This window comes from Eschrichtius robustus, chromosome 12 (assembly GCF_028021215.1).
Source record: "Eschrichtius robustus isolate mEscRob2 chromosome 12, mEscRob2.pri, whole genome shotgun sequence".
Taxonomy (NCBI): Eukaryota; Metazoa; Chordata; class Mammalia; order Artiodactyla; family Eschrichtiidae; genus Eschrichtius; species Eschrichtius robustus.
The window spans coordinates 55,570,435-55,593,396 of NC_090835.1; the positions used below are offsets into that span (position 1 = coordinate 55,570,435).

A 22,962-nucleotide genomic window follows, 5' to 3' on the forward strand; every position below is an offset into this window, starting at 1 on the left:
CTGAGTTATTTGGCGCGATGGCAGCAGTGCGACGCCGAGGCTGATTTAACATCATCCCCCAAGTATGCAGCCCTGAGCTCAGAGTCGAATATTTTAAGACTGAAACATGTAACACATCTGTCAGGCAATGATACAAATACAGTCCCCTGTCAGAATGAATGAATGAGGTAATCCAGAGTATGGATAAATTGCAGGGAGATGGAAGATGCTAGAAACTGCGTTTTGCCAAAAAGCATTTCTGAGTAATTAAGTTATTTGAGGGAGAATGATATTCCTTTGTTTGGGGTTCGAACTCATTTTTTTTTTAACCAAGAGACCCTGGTGGTAATTCCTAAAGAATGAAAGTGAGGTGAGAAACAGATTCAGCTATACACACATAATGGAAAAAGTGTGTGGTCCTTTTCTGGGCTATCTCATGAGAAGGATATATTTTTTTCTGTAATATTTTGTAAAATTTGCTTAACCAGGTAATTCCCCTTTACGTGATTACAGTCCCGTTTTTGTATGTATTTATTACAAAAACCAGACACGAGGATAAACCCAGAAACCACTAAAAATGCTTCAACATTGATAGAAATGGACCTCGTCATAAAACCTGAAAAAATTCTCAACAAAGAGAAAGTAATATCCCCAAGTCGGTTGTTTATACTGAAGGTATATAAGCTCCTTCCCACAGGGGAAGGGTGTGAAAGGATAGATATGTCAGATACGTGATTAGAAACGAGAGGACAAGTAAGTCAGGCAGAGAAAGACAAACACCATATGACATCGCTTACATGTGGAATCTAAAAAAATGGTACAAGTGAACTTAATTACAAAACAGAAGTAGAGTCACAGATGTAGAAAGCAAACTTATGGTTACCGGGGGAAAGGCAGGGTGGATAAATTGGTAGATTGTGATTGACATATACACAGTACAATATATAAAATAGATAACTAATAAGGACCTACTGTATAGCAAAGGGAACTCTAGTCAATACTCTGTAATGACCTATATGAGAAAAGAATCTAAAAAAGAGTGGATACATGTCAACTATACTCCAATAAAAATTAATTTAAAAACGAAAGAAATGAGAGGACAGAGTGCAGCCTGTACGGGGAAGGTTAAGTGAAAGGAAGGAGGAGACCAGGAGGACTACGTCCCTGGTTCCTCATTGATCATTCAACTGGGAAGGAAGTTCCCAACTTTACACACGATTGGCTCAGTTATTTATAACTTGGGATGTGCCATTTGAAGCAGCAATTCAGTTCTGTGAATGGTCCACGCACACTCAATTCTCTTCATCTGGAAACAGAGGTGAAAATCTCACACTGAAGATCTAAGATAACAATGACCTGGCAGTGCCATGTGAGTAGGAGTTATCACTAATCTCATTTAACCCTGCACGCACCTAGAATCCTAGTGTCCTGATACCATCTTCAATAATATCTCAATGTGACTCTTACATACAACTAGAACTATATTTGTAAGTACATGAGTTATTAGATCTTTATTAGGATAGGACTGTACATCATAGTCTAGTATCTTCTCGAGACTATACTGGATTGTTCCTTATTTTTCAGCTGCAACTTCGAAGAGGAGAGAAATGATGTCAATGTTCAAACAGGCCACTTATCCTTTTTCGTGCCATCTCACCTAATCGTGGTGTTCGAGAGTTTGGCAAAGTGGAATCTACTGCCTCCAGATCAGTGCTCTTGTTCTATGTGGGATGCCCTCCTCCTGGCTCCCCCTGGTAGGAGAAAACCTACATATCCTGACTCAAATTCCACCTCCTCTGAGAAACCTGTATCACAGGCAGATTTATCTCCTCCCTGCTTAAGGCTCTATTTAGGGGCCCTTCTCCTCCTGCCTCTGCTGGTGATAAATATTCTGTGCAGTATTTCATCCTTTAGTAGCTATCCCTGACTTGGCACACTGGAGAGTTGAGGACAGGGCGTGGGGCCCTGACCCTCAACACTTTATATACAGTAAGTCCCCTACATACGAACCTTCAATTTGTGACCTTTCAAAGAGGCGAATGTGCAGCTGGTTCCAGCAAGGAACCAGAACCTGTGCCAATCAACGTCAGGCATGAGTGAAATTGCAGCTTGCCCTCCATTTCCTATAGCTGATGATCCTTCAGCTCTATCATCTCCCACCTCCTCTCCCTCCTCCAGTCAGTAACTCTTCTTGCCTGTTCACTCAGTGCCAGGCCCTGTATGCCAGGTGTTGTACTATACTACTGTGTTTTTCAAGGTACTATACTGTAAGATTAAAAATGTTTTATTTTTTGTTTGTTTTTTATGTATTATTTGTGTGAACTTAAACAGCTGATTGTGTTCATTGGGTACCTAAGCTAACTTTCTTGGACTTACGAACCAATTGGACTTAATGCGCTCTCTGAACAGAACTCGTTCATATGTAGGAGACTTACTGTTCTGAGGACCAGTCTTTCAGTTGGTACTTAGTCGTTTGCTAGATGTTGAATTTTACCATAAAAATCTTGTCAATAGTGATTGTTCTTGGTAGATCCTGGGATAATCCAGAAACCTAACCCCCAATTACTTTCTTAGTTTTATGAGATAAATGTATGCTGTGCTATATGGTTGTGAAAACATGGCATCTTGAGGAGAGGCTGTGCCAGCCTTTCTACTGATGGGGGCCTGTGTGAAGAGCAGAAAAAAGGAGATATGGAAAATAGACCTCCTCCTTTCTTCTCCCTCTGCAACTCTCTGCCAAACACCTGCTAGCCTGCTGCTTATAGACAGAGTTATAGCAGCTGGGCTGAGCCAAGAGAAGTTACGGAAATATATTTACTCATCACTGGCCAAGAATACACTCATCTTTTCAAACGTAGGACAGTCACACATATCTGTAAAAACTGTGAGGGAAGTGAGCTCCATATTCTAGGTCTCATTATATATGTATCAACTAAATTTTGCCTGTTACAAAAATACAGAGATAGAGAGAGCTCGTAAGATCTTTGTAAATATCAATACATGTAAATAAAGGTCTATTCCATTATAAACCGAACTTGTGTATACTTGAATTAAAAATTCATTTGCCTATCAACATTGAGACATAATTTTTAAATTTTGATTTTAATAGGGATATTGAAATAATTGTTACAATGTATTTTTCCAACTAGTTTGGTAGATAACTTCTTTCTTCATATCACATCCTCTGATGGCTATGGGACATGAACATAAATTTCTTTCTGCTTCATATCAGATTTGCGTGTGTGTTTAAAACAATAAAAACTCAATTCAGTGGCTATTTGTGAGTGATGATGGAAAAGATCCATTCTTTGCTGGAAAAGAAATGTATTTGTCACAAATAGCCACCAACTTCAGCGGAGAAAATTATTTGCACACTGAACAGGGAAACTGCCAAAGCGAAGAACAGAGCATCTGCTGTGGACAAGGGTATAATTATCTTGCTCATCCAAACACTGTTGGGCGTAAAAGTTTTACTCTCTCTCTGGCAAGATGCTCTGCTCAGACTTTTAACACAACATTATTAGCAAATAATAACTAGTTTGGTAGTCCTGTCAATAACAACAGTCCGTTTTTTGGACCATTTCCTGAAAAATGGAAAGCAGACTCTAAATCTGATGAATTAACCATTTAGGTGCCAAAATGATCAAAAGCATCAGTCCTGTCCCGTCATAAACCTTTCATATACCTGCATATATCGTTTGACATAGAGTTGTGAATTTTTCAAAAAGAGGAAACATTTTATCTTCCTGGTTCTAGATTATAATTTACTGTACATTTCTATGAACTATTTTCTGATCCTTAATGTTTTCTTTCCCAGCTTGGTGAGGCCAACATTACTTTTATGCCACTCTACCTTCATTTAGAAAGAAACATGAGTGGACCATTCTGGTAGACCAGATGGATAAAAGAAGTTTGTTTATAATGAACAGATATCAATGATCATAGTTATAGGTGCTTTTCTGAATCTGCTGTTGCCAATTCTAACTTTTCTCTTGGGATTTCAACTTGAGATGGGCAAGAGACTTGAGTATGCTCATAAAACCATTGGAACAAGGAGGTTAGACTTCCTTTTCCAATTGCTTACATGTAATTGTTGTCTTTTTTAGAAAAGAAGAAAGAGGGGATAGGAATCATGAGGCCATTTCCAATCAATGCCTTTAATAGGCAGGCCTGTTGAAATAATGTCATGCCACTGTTTTTCCCCAAAACTTCCAACCTCTATCAGCAACAGCTGACAAGTTCCAGCTAATTTGAAATTGTGTGTTCTCTCCTGTGAAGATCAGACCACACACACAGTATTGGAAAACACCCAGTAATACCATGATTTCCCAAACAGAGGGCTCATCATGTTCCTTCTTCTGTGCATAAAATAATAATGTGTCCTTTTTATTTAGAATAGAAAACTTTTCCATCCATTTAAATGTTATTCTTTATTAGCAGGGGGAAGAGGAGATCAAATATTAAAGTCTATAAAAAAAAAGTAGAAGTGACAATTTCCTCCAAGGTTGGTGATTCCAGACACTGGCACAAATTCATCCATCTGGGTGTCTCAAGAACATATTCCCACATGAGGATCCAAAAGGGAAAGTGTCACAGAACTGACAGATGGGCTTCCCTTGCCTAGATCAGCCTAATGGAGCTTTTAGGCAATTTGCATACTAGCTGTCAGTGACAAGGTGTGTGTCAAGGACTTGAGAGCGGCCAAGAGAAGCCTCATGGAAGACATGCCTTCATGACTGATGTGTGTGCGTGCTGATGGGCAAAATTTGTTAGGAGGCTGCCAGTTTAATGGAAGCACTTTTTTTTTTTTTTTTTTCCTTTCTGAGTTACTGGCTGCAGCAGTTCACTAGAGGGTCAAGGCCAGAATAATCTTCATCCCAAATAAAAGACACACTGAAGTCTCGTTCTTTCTTTTGGTAAATCACACCCAAAGTTGTGTTCTCATGCCTTTACTTTTTTATTACATATGCATTGGAAATATTTTTTCTAGTGTTATGGTTGAATATTTAAATGTTGAAATATTGACAGCTGCCTGGTTTATCGAATCTCACTATCTGAACTAAAGAAACAGTGGCTAACAAATTGGACAAACTACAAGAAGTAAATAAATTTGTAGAAACATACAACCTGCTAAGACTGAATCAAGAAGAAACAGACAATTTGAATAGACCAATCACTAGTAGTGATATTGAATTTGTAATAAAAAAATCTCCAAGCAAACAGAGGTCCAGGACTGGATGGATTCACAAGGGAATTCTACCAAACATATAAAGAAAAGCTAATACCCACCCTTTTCAAACTGCTTTTAAAAAATTGAAGATGACAGAACACTCCCAAATTCATTCTACAAGGCCACCATTACCATGATACCAAACCCAAAGACACTACAAAAAACAAAATTACAGGCCAATATCTTTAATTTTGTATAGATGCAAAAATCCTCAACAAAATATTAGCAAATCAAATCCAACAACATATAAAAAGGATCATACACCATGATCAAGTTGGAATTATTCCAGGAATGCAAGGATGGTTCAATATTCTCAAATAAATCCATGAGATACAACACATTAGCAAAAGGAAGGATAAAAATCACATGATCATCTCAATAGCTCTAGAAAAAGCATTGGACAAAATTCAATATCCATTCATGATTAAAAAAAACTCTCATCATACTGAATATAGAGAGAACTTATCTCAGTATAACAAAAGCCATTTATGAAAAAACCCACAGCTAATATCATACTCCATGGTGAAAAGCTGAAATTCTTTCCTCTAAATTCAGGAAAAAGACAAGGATGCCCACTCTTGCCACTTTTACTTAACATAGTATTGGAAGTCCTAGCCACAGCAATCAGACAGGAAAAACAAATAAAAGGCATCCAACTTAAAAGGGAAAAAGTAAAACTGTCACTATTTACAGATGACATGACGCATTATATAGAAAACCCTAAAGTCTCCACCAAAAAAACTATTAGAACAAATAAATGAATTTAGCAAAGTTTCAGGATACAAGATGAAGTATACAGAAATCTTTTGCTTTTCTGTACACTAATAATGAATTATCAGAAAGAGAATGTTTAAAAAATCCCATTTAAAATCACATCAAAAAGAGTAAAATACCTGGGAATGAACTTAACTAAGGAGGTGAAAGTCCTGTATTCTGAAAACTATAAAACACTGATGAAGGAAATTGAAGATGATACAAAGAAGTGGAGAGATGCCCCATGGTTTTGGCCTGGAAGAATTAATATTGATAAAATGTCCATGCTACCCAAAGCAATCTATAGATTTAATGCAATCACTATCAAAATACCCATGAATTTTTTTCACAGAACTAGAACAAAAATCTCCTAAAATTCATGTGTAACCACAAAAGACTCTGAATTGCCAAGCAATCTTGAGAAAAAAGCAAAAAGCTGGTGTTATCACCCGCCCAAACTTCAGACTATACTACAAACCTACAGTAATTAAAACAGTATAGTACTGGCACAAAAATAGACAAATCAATGGAACAGAACAGAGAGCCCATAATTAAACCCACACAGCTACAATAATTAATCTTTGACAAAGGAAGCAAGAATATACAATGGGGAAAACACAGTCTCTTCTATAAGTGATGTTGGGAAAACTGGACAACTACATGTAAAACAATGAGATAAGAACATATCCTCACACTATATATAAAACAAACTCAAAATGGATTAAAAACCTAAGTGTTAAGACCCGAAATCATAAAACTCCTAGAAGAGAATTTAGGCAGAACACTCTTTGCTGTAAATTGTAGCAATATTTTCTTGAATCATCCTCCTATGGCAAAAGAAATAAAAGCAAAAATAAGCAAATGGGACTTAAAACCCTTTTCACAGCTAAAAAAAAAAAATCAACAAAACAAAAAGACAAACTACTGAATGGGAGGAAAATATTTGCAAATGATATGTCCAACAAGGGGTTAATATCCACAATATATAAACAGCTCACACAACTCAATATCAAAAAAATGAACAATCCAATCAAAAATGGGCAGAAGACCTGAATAGACATTTTTCCAAAGAAGACATATAGATGGCTAACAGGTATGAGAAAAGATGCACAACATTGCTAATTATTAGAGAAATGCAAATCAATGAGATATCATTGAGATATCACCTCACATGAGATATCACCTCACACCTGTCAAAATGGTCATCATCAAAAAGTCTACAAATAACAAATGCTGTTGAGGATGTGGAGAAAAGGGAACCCTCATATGCTGTTGGTGGAAATGTAAATTGATGCAGCCACTATAGAACACAGTATGGAAATTCCTCAAAAAACTAAAAATAGAACTACCATATGATCCAGCAATTCCACCCCTGGGTATATATCTGGAAGAAAATGAAAACACTAATTTGAAAAGATACATGCACCCCGATGTTCACAGCAGCATATTCACAATAGCCAAGATTTGGAAGCAACCCACATGCCCATCAACAGATGAATGGGTAAAGGAGATGTGGTACATATATACAATGGAATATTACTCAGCCATAAAAATTAATGAAATTCTGCCATTTGCAGCAATGTGGATGGACTTAGAGAATATTATGCTCAGTGAAAGAAGTTAGAGAAAGACAAATACTGTATATCATTTATATGTGTAATCTAAAAATATAAAACAATTGGATGTATATAGCAAAACAGAAACAGACTCATGGATATAGAGAACAAACTAGTGGTTACCAGAGGGGCGAGGGAAGGGAGGAGGGGCAAGATACAGGTATGGGATTAAGAGATACAGATTACTATATATAAAATAGATAGGGGCTTCCCTGGTGGCGCAGTGGTTGAGAATCTGCCTGCCAATGCAGGGGACACGGGTTCAAACCCTGGTCTGGGAAGATCCCACATGCCATGGAGCAACTAGGCCCGTGAGCCACAACTACTGAGCCTGCGCATCTGGAGCCTGTGCTCCGCAACAAGAGAGGCCGCGACAGTGAGAGGTCCATGCACCACGATGAAGAGTGGCCCCCGCTTGCCACAACTAGAGAAAGCCCTCGCACAGAAACGAAGACCCAACACAGCCATAAATAAATAAATTTTAAAAATGATTGTTGTTTAAAAAAAAAAAAAGATAGGCAGCAAGGATATATTGCATAGCACAGGGAAATACAGCCATTATCTGGTAATAACTTTTAATGGAGTATAATCTATAAAAATACTGAACCACTATGCTAGACACCTGAAACTAATATAATACTGTAAATCAACTATACTTCAATTAAAAAAAGAAACAGTAGCTGCCAAAACCAATGTGAATATTCCTGTTGCTTATCATATTCTGGAAAATTTCATCCTAATCCTACAGTCTACTGTAGGATTGTTTCAGTGAAGCAAGGCAAGAAATTAATTAGAGAAGCATCAGTTCTATGTGTTAACACATTGTGTTCTCACAACTTGCTCTTTTAATTATTGTTTATTTATTTATTTATTTTTGGTTGTGTTGGGTCTTCGTTTCTGTGCGAGGGCCTTCTCCGGTTGTGGCAAGCGGGGGCCACTCTTCATCGCGGTGCGCGGGCCTCTCACTATCGTGGCCTCTCTTGTTGTGGAGCACAGGCTCCAGACACGCAGGCTCAGTAGTTGTGGCTCACGGGCCTAGTTGCTCCGCGGCATGCGGGATCTTCCCAGACCAGGGCTCGAACCCGTGTCCCCTGCATCGGCAGGCAGATTCTCAACCACTGCGCCACCAGGGAAGCCCACAACTTGCTCTTTTGACTTTGACCACATAAATTATCTGCCACCATGGTCGGAAGGCACATGGGTAGCTCCAAATGAACACATCTTCCATAATTTACACTCTATTATAATGCCCTCTCATGTTATGCTGGTCTGGACCATAATACTTTTCTTTGACCAATGGTTATCCGCAAGTTTGACACAAGTCGTTTTGATAACCACTTATACATTGGGATTTATTCTCTTGAGATGCCTTGTCTTGTAACACAGCCACTATCCTGTAAGGAAATTATTCCAACAGCATAATTTCTTGAAATGGGTTTTTATAGATAAGCTTTAAAGACAATAATGTGTAGTCATTGAAAGGAAGACTATGTTAAGAGTTAAGGCTAAAACATGTGCCACTTCAGTCACAGAATATTCTGCAGGAGAGAGAGGCTCCACGGAGATTCCCTGGAGGCCAAGACAGCATATGGAGAAAGAGGCCATGGAAAGGAGAACTGAGGTGCCCCAACTGAGGGTTCTCCACAGAGCTCTCTGATAAACAGATCTGTGTATGTGACCCTAGGTGGCACCACATGGAGCAGAAAGCCTACCAGGTCAATGCAGAGAATCACAAACTTATTCAAAAAAATCAACAATTTAATAAGCAATATATCATACTTGTTTTTAGCCACTTTGTTATTTATTGCTAATTTTTATGCAGAAACAGATAACTGAAATAACCACTTAAAAATGCAACTTTTTTCCGAGATCCTGATAGACAGCTAACTAACTTGCCAGGTGACATTTAATCTGCCAGAGGCTGTTTTCTCATCTATAATATGAGCAAGCTGAACTAGGTGACCTCAAGGTTCCTTCCAGCTCTGAGAGTCTATTTCATTCTGCACTGGGATTAGAATAAAGGTTGTTAGCCATCTGACTGCAACAGCAAACTAATTATGCAACATTGCAACCTTCAAGGGAAGGGACTTTAGTTGGCAATCCTGGTCCAATATAAATCCACCAGATAACAAAACATCCTTTGTGAAAAGGGCTTCAATCTCAGCCTCATCATAGCTGAACATTTTTGATGTAGATTCTTCAACTCTGTATTATATATATTCTGAAGAAAACAATTGTTTTGTGTTAGTGATTACACAATATGAGATGTGTGCTTTTCAAAAGAGCTAGGATCTGCTGCTGTAAGTTCATTCCACTATTTAGAAAGAAAAGGAATAAAAATATAATGTATATGATGACATCAGAGAGTCAGAAATCTGTACCTGTTTACACATATAATTTCCCTAAGGGTCATTTAAACACCATAATCAAATGGCTTACTCTGTACCAATTTAGTACCAAGAATGAGATTATGATTGCTTTTTAAACTTGAGGACCTTTTTTTCCCCTTAACCATCATTTTTATAGTGTTTGTGGTGTGTCATACATTGTTCCAAACATTATACAGATGAGGAAACTGAAGCATATAAACATTAGGTACGTAGTTGACATGTTAGAGCTGGTCTTATATCCCGGGAAGTCTGGCTCCGGATTCTGTATCCTTACACATAAATGTACTGTTTTGACCCATATGAGAAGTAAACCCAAGATCATGTTGTTATTTGAACCAAATTCTGACCAAGTGAGCTAATTAACATGATAGTTATATTTAAAACGTTGAAGAATTATGTCAGAACTGTTTAGAGATATGAAGGTATTACAGAAAAATCAAAGACCAACTTAAGTCAAAACAAATCTGTAATTTGGATGTAAACTAAACCGAAATATTTTATTTACTCAGTTTTCAAAAAGGCACCTATTTTTAGAAATGCTTTCTCTAAGTTCTGCAATGTCTCTTAAAGACATTAATATTTATTCACTAATTTTATTTCCATTCATAATGTGAATTATCCTATTATTACCCAAGTGAGAATATTTACACACATGCCAGAAAATCTCAACAACCTAATTTCATGATGTTGATTTATCCAGATTAGCTTTGGGGACACTGATTTGTACCCACTGTAAACAGGACTGTGCTAAGAGTCATTTCAGCCACAGAAGCAAGCGTGATGCCCGAGTCTAACTCAGTTATCTCTTAGGGAGAAAAGGGAGGAGGCTGTAGGAGTGCTTAAGTGCCTGGTTAAATGGAGACCCTGGAAGCATCTTCCCAGACTGAGATCTTTGACTGTGTAACCTAATCACACTCAGATATCGCAGCGGCCTATATTATAGTTCTTTAAATCTGCATACTTGAATCAAATTATAATTAGTATATAGTATCTGCCTGTACTAACATCCTTTGACTATTCATGTTTTAATCAAATTATGCTGAGTATATTGATGAGCAAAATTGCCCCTACTGTTCAGCCATAGAGCACAGTAGCAGAGAATGGGACCCTGAAAACTGCTGAGGTTTGCATACAAGGTTCCTCAAGGTCATGCTACCTTGGAGAGGTTATTGAACCTCTCTGAGCCTCAGTTTCCACATCTGAGAGCTAAGGTTAAAAATAGTGCACCCCTCTTAGAGCTGCTAGGATGATTCAGTGAATGGAGCAGATGTGAACGACTTAGAACAGCCTCTGGTTCTGAGTAAGCACGTGCAATTGTTAGTTATCCTGATCATTTGTATTGTTCTTGCTCATAAATTTATTACTGAACTGCACTGGCATCTACATTGGCTCTACAGAGTGTACCAGGCAGTTCTCCATGCGAGAGCTTCCATTCAGGACACTATGAGAACAGCATGTGTCTGATTTTCATAAATATGATTTTTATGATGCTCACACTTAACATTAAGATCACTTCTTCCTTGGCATTAGAAACCTGCATATAGGTAAGTGACTATAACACACAGACAGCAAATTTGAGCATTTAAAAATTCTGCCGATTTTAGCTATAGCTCTACAAGTTAAATAAAAAGAAGTGAGCTTTCAATAGAATGACATTTTGCTAATCCTGTCAACAAAAAGTAAAAATAAAACAAAATGATTAAGCCAAAAAAGTGTGCATGTCTGCGTGTGTGAATACACAAAGATGTGACATTTTTATTTTTTAATTTTTATATTATATTGAAGTATAGTTGATTTACAATGTTGTGTTAGTATCAGGTGTACAGCAAACTGATTCAGTTATACATATACATTTATCTATTCTTTTTCAGATGCTTTTCCATTATAGGTTATTACAGAATATTGAGTAGAATTCCCTCTGCTATATGGTAGGTCCTCGTTGTTTATCTATTTTATATATAGTAGTGTGTATATGTTAATCCCAAACTCCTAATTTATCCCTCTGCCCCACCTTTCCCATTTGGTAACCATAAATTCTAAACACAGTTAGACGTCTAGTTAAGGGTTATCAACAACATTTTTGAATGCAAAGCCCAGTTTTGGTTTCTGATGCATGCACTATAAATGTTTGCTAAAATATTGAATGACAAGGCAAAGGGGTTGAATTCAACAAATCATGTGTAAGAAATGTTTGGCTTGATTATCCAGGGGGAGTCGTGATGTGGTTTAATGAGCCAGACCACCTTTCATTAGGACACAGAAAGGGGCTAGGGGTGCCATTTAGGGAGTGTAGCTGTCTGAAAAGAAGGTATTGCTCTGTGCCACCTTTAAAGATGACAATAGCAGCTTTTAGCGCAGATTTCATTTTTAATAATCTCCTTAAAAATCACTAAAAATATCACCCCACTGTGTAATTTGTTTCCTTCACGCTGATGGCACTCCCACTGTTTAAAACTAATTGCTTTTTTACATTCTCTTAAGGTCAGGCTCAACAGAATGAATTTGAAGACGGCATAACTATGAGCCTCAACTGTTTAACACATCGAGGGCAGATCACGACGCTGATTGAATGTCTCCTTCAGAAACGTGCTGAAGATATTTACTTTAATTTGCCGCTAGGCAGACATCACAGTGACTGACAGTGTAACTTGAAGGTTTGTTAAACATAGTCTGGTGTTTATTTGCCTCTCTCTGGAAACTTGTCTAGAAATTACATCCTTTTTTAAAATTCAACCACTAGGTTATGCAGCAGGAAAAAAATTTATGTCTACATTCAGTTGGAATTTTTGTGAGGACATTCAAGTACTGTTTTAATCTATCTAATCTATCTCTTTCAAGATGGCATATAAATTCCAAAGTTGTGCAATCTCTTCACCTTTTCCTAAGAGTGGAAACTCGGAAAACCAAAACGACAAAGTATGTTGTCCAAATCAATCAGTAGCTGACCAGGTACACCTTGAGTGATTGCAAATATAGCTGAAAGGGCTGAATTTTCCCCACCGCTGTCAGTGACAAATGAAGCAGACAGTTGAACAATAGCCATACAATTTGCAGATTGAGTTAAGCAAGATGTGTTTTAGCAAATCTGTGTGTGTGTGTGTGTGTTCCTGCATGACTCATTCATCTAATTAGTACACACTCCCCCTGTTCCTACCTTACCCAGCATACATGATGACCACATGTGTGGCCAAGGGTACTTGCAATATATCAAAAATCAATGAGGCTCAGTATGAAAGTCATGTACCCTGATTTGCCACAAAACCAATTTAAAAAAAACAAATGAGAGGATTTATGGATTAAGAAGTATTGGTGGTTTTTTTCTTTTCTTATAGATGCTTAAGAATAAAGAATTTTTAAGAGCATGACCTGACATATATATTTTCTGTGATTTTTTTTTTTAACATGGGCGCAGGACCATATACAAAGTCTGGAAGTCAGTAACCAAAAGCACCAACAGTGGTTTGCCTATCTGCAGTATCTATTTTCTCACAGAAAGTTGTGACCATCTTGAATTCTTAGAAACAGCATGGAGACTTCCAAATAACTTGCTCATGAAGAATCGCCAACTTTCCCATTATGATCTAATTTTCTTTTGAAAAAGACTGTTTAAAATCCATGAAAACTTAGATTTTGGTCCTAGCATTTAAAACACATCCTAAAAACATAAACTCTAGACACAAAGTGACTAAGCACAATCATTCACCCATGGTGATTGTGACTTTTAAGTCTAGATAAATGTCTTCTTCCATTCCTCCTTTTATTATCATTCATTAAAATTCAGAGAGGGTGAGGGAACAGTCTAGCATTAAAATTATTCCACAGTTGAACATTTATCCAAGACTACAACAGTTAACAGCTTTTATAGTGATGGTTTTGTTGCCACCTTTGGGTGTGTATTTTTCACTACAGGTTTTGGGAGAGAAGAAGGAGCCAGTGGCCTCAGGCTGTAGGCGCCTTGTCATCTTCAGAACTGACCTACTTGTAACTCAGTACTCTCACTTCGGTTAGTGAAGCAAATGGAAGTTTCATCACTCAGGGCTGACCTGCCAAGGCACCATCCTTATGCCACCTGGAGCCCTCAGGGGACAGCAGGGGGCATAAGGGGGTGTCCCTAGAAAGTCCAGAGCTACTCAGGCAGTCATGTCCTCCCTCAAAGTAGTTGGTCCAAAGAGCCACTACCCTGCAGATGGTGTGACAATTAAGTGACAACTCTGCAAAAATAGAGCCTGTAAACCCTCAACTAAAATATGCTCTTTGCTCATTTGTTTACATGGGGCCTAACAGAGACCATGTAGATAATAGGCTGGATGGCACAACTAGTAAAAAGAAAATTCTATCAAAAAGGATAGAATCGTAGGATTTCAATATATACACACTTCATTTTATAAATAAGGAAAAGAATTTCAGGGAGGGAAAATCACCGTCCCAAAAACAAACCACAGAGCACTCTAAATGAGTTAGGCTCCAAGTGTGGTCCGTGGGCAGGTGCCAGTCTACAAGCCAAGTCCAGTCTGCCACAAGTTCAATTATAGAAATCGAGAGAGAACGCTTACAAATGTGGATGCCAGTCACAAAATCCAAACGTCTGGTTTCATCCTTTACAAAAGCATCAGGCTGCAATGGATTAGAAATAAACAAAAACTCCATCTTCATCGTGGGTCGTTGAAGAAGCGCCCCTGGGAATCAGCATCTCCTAACTTCTGGGATGTTAGTGTCTCCACCACACCTTCTTGGTCTTTACTGCAATCTGGGCTTTGATGATACTGCATAGTCGAGTTGAGAAGAATGCTGATATCAGATATAACTTTATGTCAATAGGAAAAGAACATAAAACTAATCCAAATGTCTATTATCGAGAAGTTTCAGGTGGGAGAAAGGAGAAATCACTGAGCAGTTTGGGAACTACATCACGCTGTCTTTGGGGTCAGATTTGTATACCTTTTAAAATGTGTTTGATTAGTTATTGTTTTCCTAGGTTAGAAGCAGAGATAAGGAACTTATTTCTTTACCAATTAAGATCTTTAATTGTATATCTGCAATCATATTTTATTAATGACAGAAAAGGAGAAAAGTAAAAATGATTGATTTTCCCCAACCTCAATTGCATTTCATTGTTTCACCACGGGCTTTCCAGAGAATTTCCAGCGACCATCATACTGCCCGGGAAAAAGTTTTTAAGAGCCCTGGAATGTCCTTCTAGAAATCCCATTGCTTCCTCAAGTCTGACCTTGCTTGTGAACCTCACAATGGATTGGGCCTCGAGTTGGAGGTACCGTTCTTACAAGTCCTAGATCAGCTTTCTCCAGCTCAGGTAACCAGGTAAAGCTGACCCCTAGAGCCGTTCCACTGCTTCTACCTAGAGCCAGATCTGGTCGGATACACACAATATTCGCTTCCTTCAGCCACCCTTCAACTTAAACTGACAGCAGATTCTCCACATGTTTTGCTCTAAACAAGTACCTTAAATATATGAGACCAATAGCTTTTGGGAAAAGAACTGAATCCATTCATGTCATGTCATTTATTTCCTTTGACTTTTCCTCCCAAACTTCAGCTTTGGCACAGCTGGGCACTTCCCTGTCAGGATAAGGAAATACATTCAAATACAGCTATGATTCTGAAAGAATTATAGGAAAGTAGGAGATTAGGTATGCTTCTTTGTTTGTTTGTTTGAATTTGTAACTTTGTAATCTTTTACTTTGCTTGAGAATAGGACATATCTGATTGATTTATGATCAACAGCTCAACCCCCCTCCCTTTTATTCTCCTATTTTAAAACATTAAAGGATCCTCTTATACTTTTCTTCACTGTTCCAGGGCCTTGTACAAATTAAATGCTCAGTAAATAAAGTATAAATAGCTATTGTAGGAGATCGTAGCTTTTGTCTCCCTCTGTTTGGAACCGTGGAGTTACTCTGTCAATAAATTCAAATTCATTTTCATAGCCCTCCGTCTGAATTCTTTATTGACCCAGCTTGAATATCCTCTGCTGTAAAGTTCTGTGCCACAAACTGCAAACTGTGTATGTAGAGCACTGCCCCCACTCCCCCACCCCGTGAAAAATATAAAATTTAATCTCACTTCCAAATCCATAAATACGCTTCTTTTTGGAGTTAGTACAGGTTATACAGGGGGGCCTCCAAAATCTTCTGATCTCTGACCAATTATACTTCTATTCAAGACTACTTTGCCATCAAATGGGAAAACAGTTCCAAGATCTCTCTGAAAAGATCAATATACTTAACCCACGGCTAGCATGATTAGAAAACAAAAAGATAGTCAAAGCATATCTCACAACTACTTTATTATGTTAGTCACAGTTTTGGTTTTTGGTGTTATAAAAACCTACATCATTGCTTAATCTGTTCACTCGCGGAACATTTATTGAACAAAACTCTCTGCATGGAATTCAAAAATAAATAAGATGCAATGCCTTGAAATATTTTGACTGATTTCGAACACAGGCAGTTGAGCTGTTTGTGCATTTGGCTACATACAATTCTGCTGGACTCTTCAGTCCTAACTTGAATTCTTGATTGTAGACATTCCAGATAACCTCTTCCTTCATTAGAATAATTTATCCTGCACCCCTGTCTTTAATGATTGGAGGGCCGTATAGCATCTACTATTTTTTTCAGATGTATATCCAAAAGCCTAGTCTTCAGTATATTACTAAGAGCTCTTTTCATCATTGTCACTGTAAAGTCATCACTGCGGCATAAAGTGGAGCACACTGAAAGTGGCTATCATCCAACAAGTAACACACACCAGACGGATGTCTGTGCTGTTATCGAAATTACAGTATCGGCAGCTACACTAACGTGCTTGATGTTTAAAATGCTTCACTCTGGGGCAACTTGTTCAAAGCTGTCTTTCTTTAATTTGAAGCAATTTCCCCTTTTCCAGGTTAAAAAAATTAATCGTCATACCATGACCACGAGAGAGAAAAGAACTGTAGCAGCTGTCTGAACACTGAGAAGAATAAAACCACAGCACAGAAGTTGTTCTGGAAAGGGAGTTTCTCTGTTTAAGAAAGCTTAAAGGATAAATTCAAGTTCAGTCTTACTTATAAGCAGTCTCTGAAAGAAGGAAAGATTTCTATCCCTCAGTTTCATTTAGAACTTCCCACGATGTCATTATTACACATCTATGCTCCTTTATGACACTAAAGTGATTATCACTGTTTAAGTTAAAAGCCAACCTAGTTTGGTTATAACTTTTCTTCTTAAATTCTTCCCGGGGTTTAAATAAGCAGTAGTAAACATAAGCAATCTTCCTTCCTGAAGCTCTGCATCCATGAGGGCATCACATACCCTCTCATGATGAAAAGGTGCTTTGCTCTGCAACCCTCCACCCTGCCTGACAAATGTTAGGCTGAAGATGCACATACTGTAAAGGCAGAGGCCTGAGTTAGATTTCATGTCTCTTTCACAGAAGTACACATAATAGTTTATAACTTAACTTTACCAGTGATATGGTGGAATCTTGCTCAAATATTTGTTGAACCAATGTTAAATACAGAACATAACATTTTTAATAATTTGTAATTAATATGGCCTATTTTTAACAATGAGTGATAGATGTTTCTGGAAACTCTATTTGACTTATTTATATCCAGTACTATGTATTATTTATAATAGATTTTATTTTTAGAGCATTTTAGTTTCACAGCAAAACTGACCAGAAAGTACAGAGAGTCCCACATACCCCCTGCCCTACACACACACACACACCCTCCCCCATTATCAGCATCCTGCACCACAGTGAGAGACCTGTTACAATCAATAAACCTGAACTGACAAGTCATTGTCACTCAAAGTCCATAGTTCACATTTGGGTTCACCCTTGGTGTTCTACATTCTATGAGTTTTGACAAATCTTTAATGATGTATATCCACCACTGTAATATCACAGAATAGTTTCACTGCCCTAGAAATTCTGTGTTCCACCTATTCAACCCTCCTTCCCCTCAACCCCTGATCTTTTTACTATCTTCATAGTTTGCCTTTTCCAAAATATCCTATAGTTGGAATCATACAGCATAATTGGTTTCTCAGATTGGCTTCTTTCACTTAGTAATATGCATTTAACGTTCCTCCATGTCTTTTCCTGACTTGATGGTTCATTTTTTTTAAGCACCAAATAATATTCCATTGTCTGGATGTATCAGTTTATTTATCCATTCACCTATCAAACAACACATTGATTGCTTCCAAGTTTTGACAATTATGGATAAAGTTGCTATAGACATTTATGCATTTTCTTTATTCACTTATTTGTTTGTTTAGATTAAGTTTTTTTTCAGCTAGGATTCAGTCATGGATTCTTTCATTTTTCTTGGCAGTTCTTGTTGAGATTTCAGAGTGTCTTTAACTGTAATTAATGAAATGATTAAAACATTGAGAACATTTACCTTCCACTGCATTTAAAGAGATGGAAAAACTGTTAGAACTAACAAACAAATTCAGTAAAACTGCAGGATACAAAATCAATACACAAAACTCAGTTGCATTTTTATACATCAGCAATGAAACATCTGAATGAGAAACAGAGAAAATAATCTGGTTTGTAATAGTACTAAAAATAATAAAATACTTAGGAATACATGTAGCCAAGGAGGTGAAAGATCTGTGCACCAAAATCTATAAGATATTGATTGAAAAAGACACAAATAAATGGAAAGATTTTCTGTGCTGTGGATTGGAAAAATTAATATTGTTAAAAAGTCCATACTACCCAAAGGAATCTACAGATTTGTTGCAATCCCTATCAACATTCCGATGGCATTTTTCACAGAAATAGAAAAAACAATCCTAAAATTTATACGGAACCAAAAAAGACCCTAATTAGCCAAAGCAAGCTTGAGAAATAAGAACAAATTTAGAGGCATCACACTTCCTGATATCAAATTATACTGTAAAGGTATAGTAATCAGAACAGTATGGTACTGGAATTAAAACAGACACATAGATCAATGGAAATGAATAGAATCAAGAGCCCAGAAGAAATAAACCCATGCACATACTGTCAACTAATATTGACAAAGGATCCAAGAATACTCAGTGGGAAAAAGATAGTCTTTTCAATAAATGGTGTCAATAAAACTGGATATTCACGTGCAAAAGAATGAAATCTTACATCACTCACAAAAATTAACACAAAATGGATTAAAGACTTAAAGGTAAGACCTGAAACTATAAAACTCCTGGAAGAAAATGTAGGGGAAAAGCTCCTAGACACTGGTCTTGAGAACAACAGTTTGAATATGACATCAAAAGCACAAGCAACAAAAGCAAAAGTAAACAAGCGGGACTACATCAAACTAAAAAGCTCTGCACAGCCAAAGAAATGATCAAGTGATCAACAAAATGAAAATGCAACCTAAGGAATGGCAGAAAATATTTGCAAACCACATATCAGATAAGGGTTAATATTCAAAATATATAAGAAATTCACACAACTCAATAGCAACAAAATTCTGATTTTTAAAAGGGCAAATGACCTAAATACAAATTTTTCCAAACAAGACATGCAAATGGTCCTCAAGTACATGAAAAGGTGCTCAACATCACTAATCATAAGGGAAATAGAAATCAAAACCACAATAAGATATCACCTCACACTTTTTAGGATAGTTGTTTATCAAAAAGACAAAGATAACAAAGTTGGCGAAAGGGATGAATGAGTTCTGGGATGTAATATTCAGCATGGTGACTACAGTCAACAACACTACATCATATACCTGCACCTTGCTAAGAGAGTAGAACTTAAATGTTCTCTCACGATATACACACAAAAATTGTAATTATGTGAGGTGATGGATGTGTTAACTAATTTTATTGTGGTAATCATTTAGGAATATATACGTGTATCAAATCATCATGTTCCACATCTTAAATTTACACAATGTTACATGTCAGTTATATCTCAATAAAGCTGGAAAAATAAAAAAGATGGCAGAAACCCAGTGACACAAGCATTGGAAGATAAATGGTGAAAGTTATTATCCTTCCTCATATTATCTTCTATGGGTTTTCCTTGTTTGTTTTTACTCTGCTGTTTTCACCTAGGTTTTAAAGCAATCTCTTCAGCCATTATGACATTTACTCTTCCACCTGGAACTCCTAACTCTTCCTCTGATTTTCCCTGGTCCCTTCCAACCTTGGTCAGTGTAGGGTTATAAGGGTCTCCTCTCATGCTTCCACAAATATTCCTGCCCCTTCTGACTGCCCTCCTTCTCTCTTGTAATTTTTTAATCTCTCGCTTTTCCTACATTGGCTCCTGGCAAAATGCTCAGGTCTCTCCAGTGTTTAATATCCTTCACTGGATCCTGCTTTCCTCCCAAGGCTCTGTTTTCATCTTCTCTCTTTAACTTTTGAGCTTCCTTAAAGGGTCGTCCCCATGTGTTTCTTCTATTCCCTCAATCTGCTCCCCTTCTCAAACTCCTCTCATCTGAGTTGTGCTGTAAGCACTCTAGGATCACCCTGCCCTGTACGGTGAGATCTGAGATCTCTGATCACCCAAGCCAGTGGGATTTTCTCGGTTGTCATCTTTCTCAGATTTTGGAAGTGGTTGCACTCCATATCACTCGACATTCTGGAAACTACATCTGTGGCTTCCAACATTCCATTCTTCTATCTTCTGTCCACAATGTGTTTGACTGCCTAACTCTGTCCTTTTGGGGATGCTTGTTCCTCACCTCCCTCACTGCCATGTGATCCAGGAAGGCATATCTCAAAGGCTCCCTTCTCAATTCTCTCTCTCCTGCTTGTAGTGCTTGGGACAATGATTCCCAATACCAAATCCAGAGCAGATCGGTATTTCCTGTTACTTGTTTGCCATGTTACTGAAATAAATAGAATTTAACACATTATCTTCCTCAGGTATGACTAGTGGGGGGGTGGGGGGAGAGAACAAGACCACTCCCAGTCAACTGGACTCAAATCTGAATCACCACTGAATTTCACTGTCTGACCCCATATGACATCAGCAGATAAAATCAAGAGCTGTAACTGCATCTTGCTCTCCTTCCCTCACTCTATGTGCCCTGCTTCTTCTCTAATTGAGTGCAGAGCAATACTGATTACATCAATATCCTACCCCAAAAGCTTCAGTGGTTTCTAATGACATAAAGACTTGCATAGATCATTTTACTTTAGTATTCACCTATTCTCCAAAATGAACTTTCCAGTCCAAAGTCTTCTATTTATAGTCCATACCCCATGCTCTGGGCAAATGTATCTACTAATTCTCCCTTAGAAATGTCATCGTCTTCTTTGTATTTTTCACCATGATTCCTACCATTTTTCCCCATAAAACTTGAACACATCCATGGAGAAACATCTTAAATGACGAAAGGTCATAGGAATGGAGAAGAATGATCTCATTTGGCTGACCAAATAGGATCTTTCAACCTGTTGATCCCTACAGACATTGGTTCCATTTTGGGCTATTTATTACTCTCCATCTGGTCTAAAGTTAAGTAGCGTACTTCTCCTACTTGCCATGCAATTGTAAGGTCCTTGACAGCAGGTAATTTGCTTTTGTTTTGTTTTTTTCTGGTTTTCTGTCTTAATTTTTTATGGTAAAATATGCATAGAATAAAATTTACCATTCTACCCATTTTAAGTGTATACTCACATTGTTGTGAGTACACAGGAGCATTTGTCTCTAAAATATTTTTATCATCCCAAATTGGAACCCTGTACCCATTGTACAATAACTCCTCATCCTCCTTCCTCCCAGCCCCTGGTAACCAGTATTCTACTTTTTGTCTCTATAAATTTGATTACTGTAGGTACCTTATATAAATGGAATCACAATATTTGCCTTTTTGTGGCTGGCTTATTTCACTTAGCATAACATCTTCAAGGTTCATCTATGTTGTAGCACGTGTCAGAATTCCTATGGCATCAGCACAGTGTTTTGAACTTAGTAGATACCCAATAAATATTCCTTGAATTCACTATTTGTCTCAGAAATAATTACAGACAACAGCATTTCATTGACTTAGTAGGTTTATCAAGCTTTTCTCCCCAGAAGAGATGGCAACTAGACTTTTAAACATTTTAATTATTGCTAATAGCTGAGTGTTCTGCTTGTACAACTTTTCTGTTTCTGAGTTGACAAAAATTGGGCTATCCTTTTGTTCTATTTCTTTAAAACCTGAATACAATAACCTGGTGCATATATAGGGACGCCCACAGATTCCTTTCCCTTTTATAATCTTTCCACCTAACCATTCTTTTAAAATATATATATATATATGTATATAAAATTCGCTATTCTCTTGGGATATCTGGCAAACACAGTTGGTTCCCTGATGCAGCCTCCATCCTTCATTCTACCTCTTTCCTTGTCTAGCAGCCTTCCAGCTGGGAGTGGCTTCAGGATATTTCTGGCCAAAAAGGTATAAGTGGAAGTCGGCTGAGCAAGTATTCAGGAAAATTCTTACTTCTCTAATCAAGATAATAGACTCATCTGGCACAAGTCTTTGGCTTTTGTTCCTCTCTTCTCGGCTTAAGTGGGGCCTTGAACATGGTCATTTTGTGATACTGATGTCATCAGGGTATGATGGCTGGAGATTCTTTAGCTGTTTTGAGACCATGAGGCTAAAGCCAAGGTGCTATGGGTGTCTGAAACTTTTGAGCATCTCCTCACTCCTGGAGTGCTTCTCTCAGCTTCCTTTTATAAAAGACAAACAAACCACAATTTTTAAAGCTCCTGATAAACATTCTTTTACTTATAAGCAAGAGCATTTACTTCTTAAGCAGGATGCTCAGTTAAATTGCATCTAAGCCGACCTTCAAATTCAAGTGCTTTACTACTAAATTATTACTCATCTGAGCTTGTGAGATGAGAGCATATATAGCAATGTGTGTGCATATTTATGTGTATATGTACATAACATATACATATATGTATATGAATGGGGCCACAGCTGTTTGAGATTTGGGCTTTGTCTGTTTATTTGTTCCAAATGATCATGCCCTGT

General features: G+C 37.6%; 1 protein-coding gene across 10 annotated transcripts in view; it reads right to left on the bottom strand.

Annotated features, from left to right (window-relative positions):
• Nucleotides 1-22,962, bottom strand: part of RBMS3 (RNA binding motif single stranded interacting protein 3) — a 705,499-nt gene that overhangs the window by 565,768 nt on the left and 116,769 nt on the right. The gene's annotated exons all lie outside the window — the stretch shown is intronic.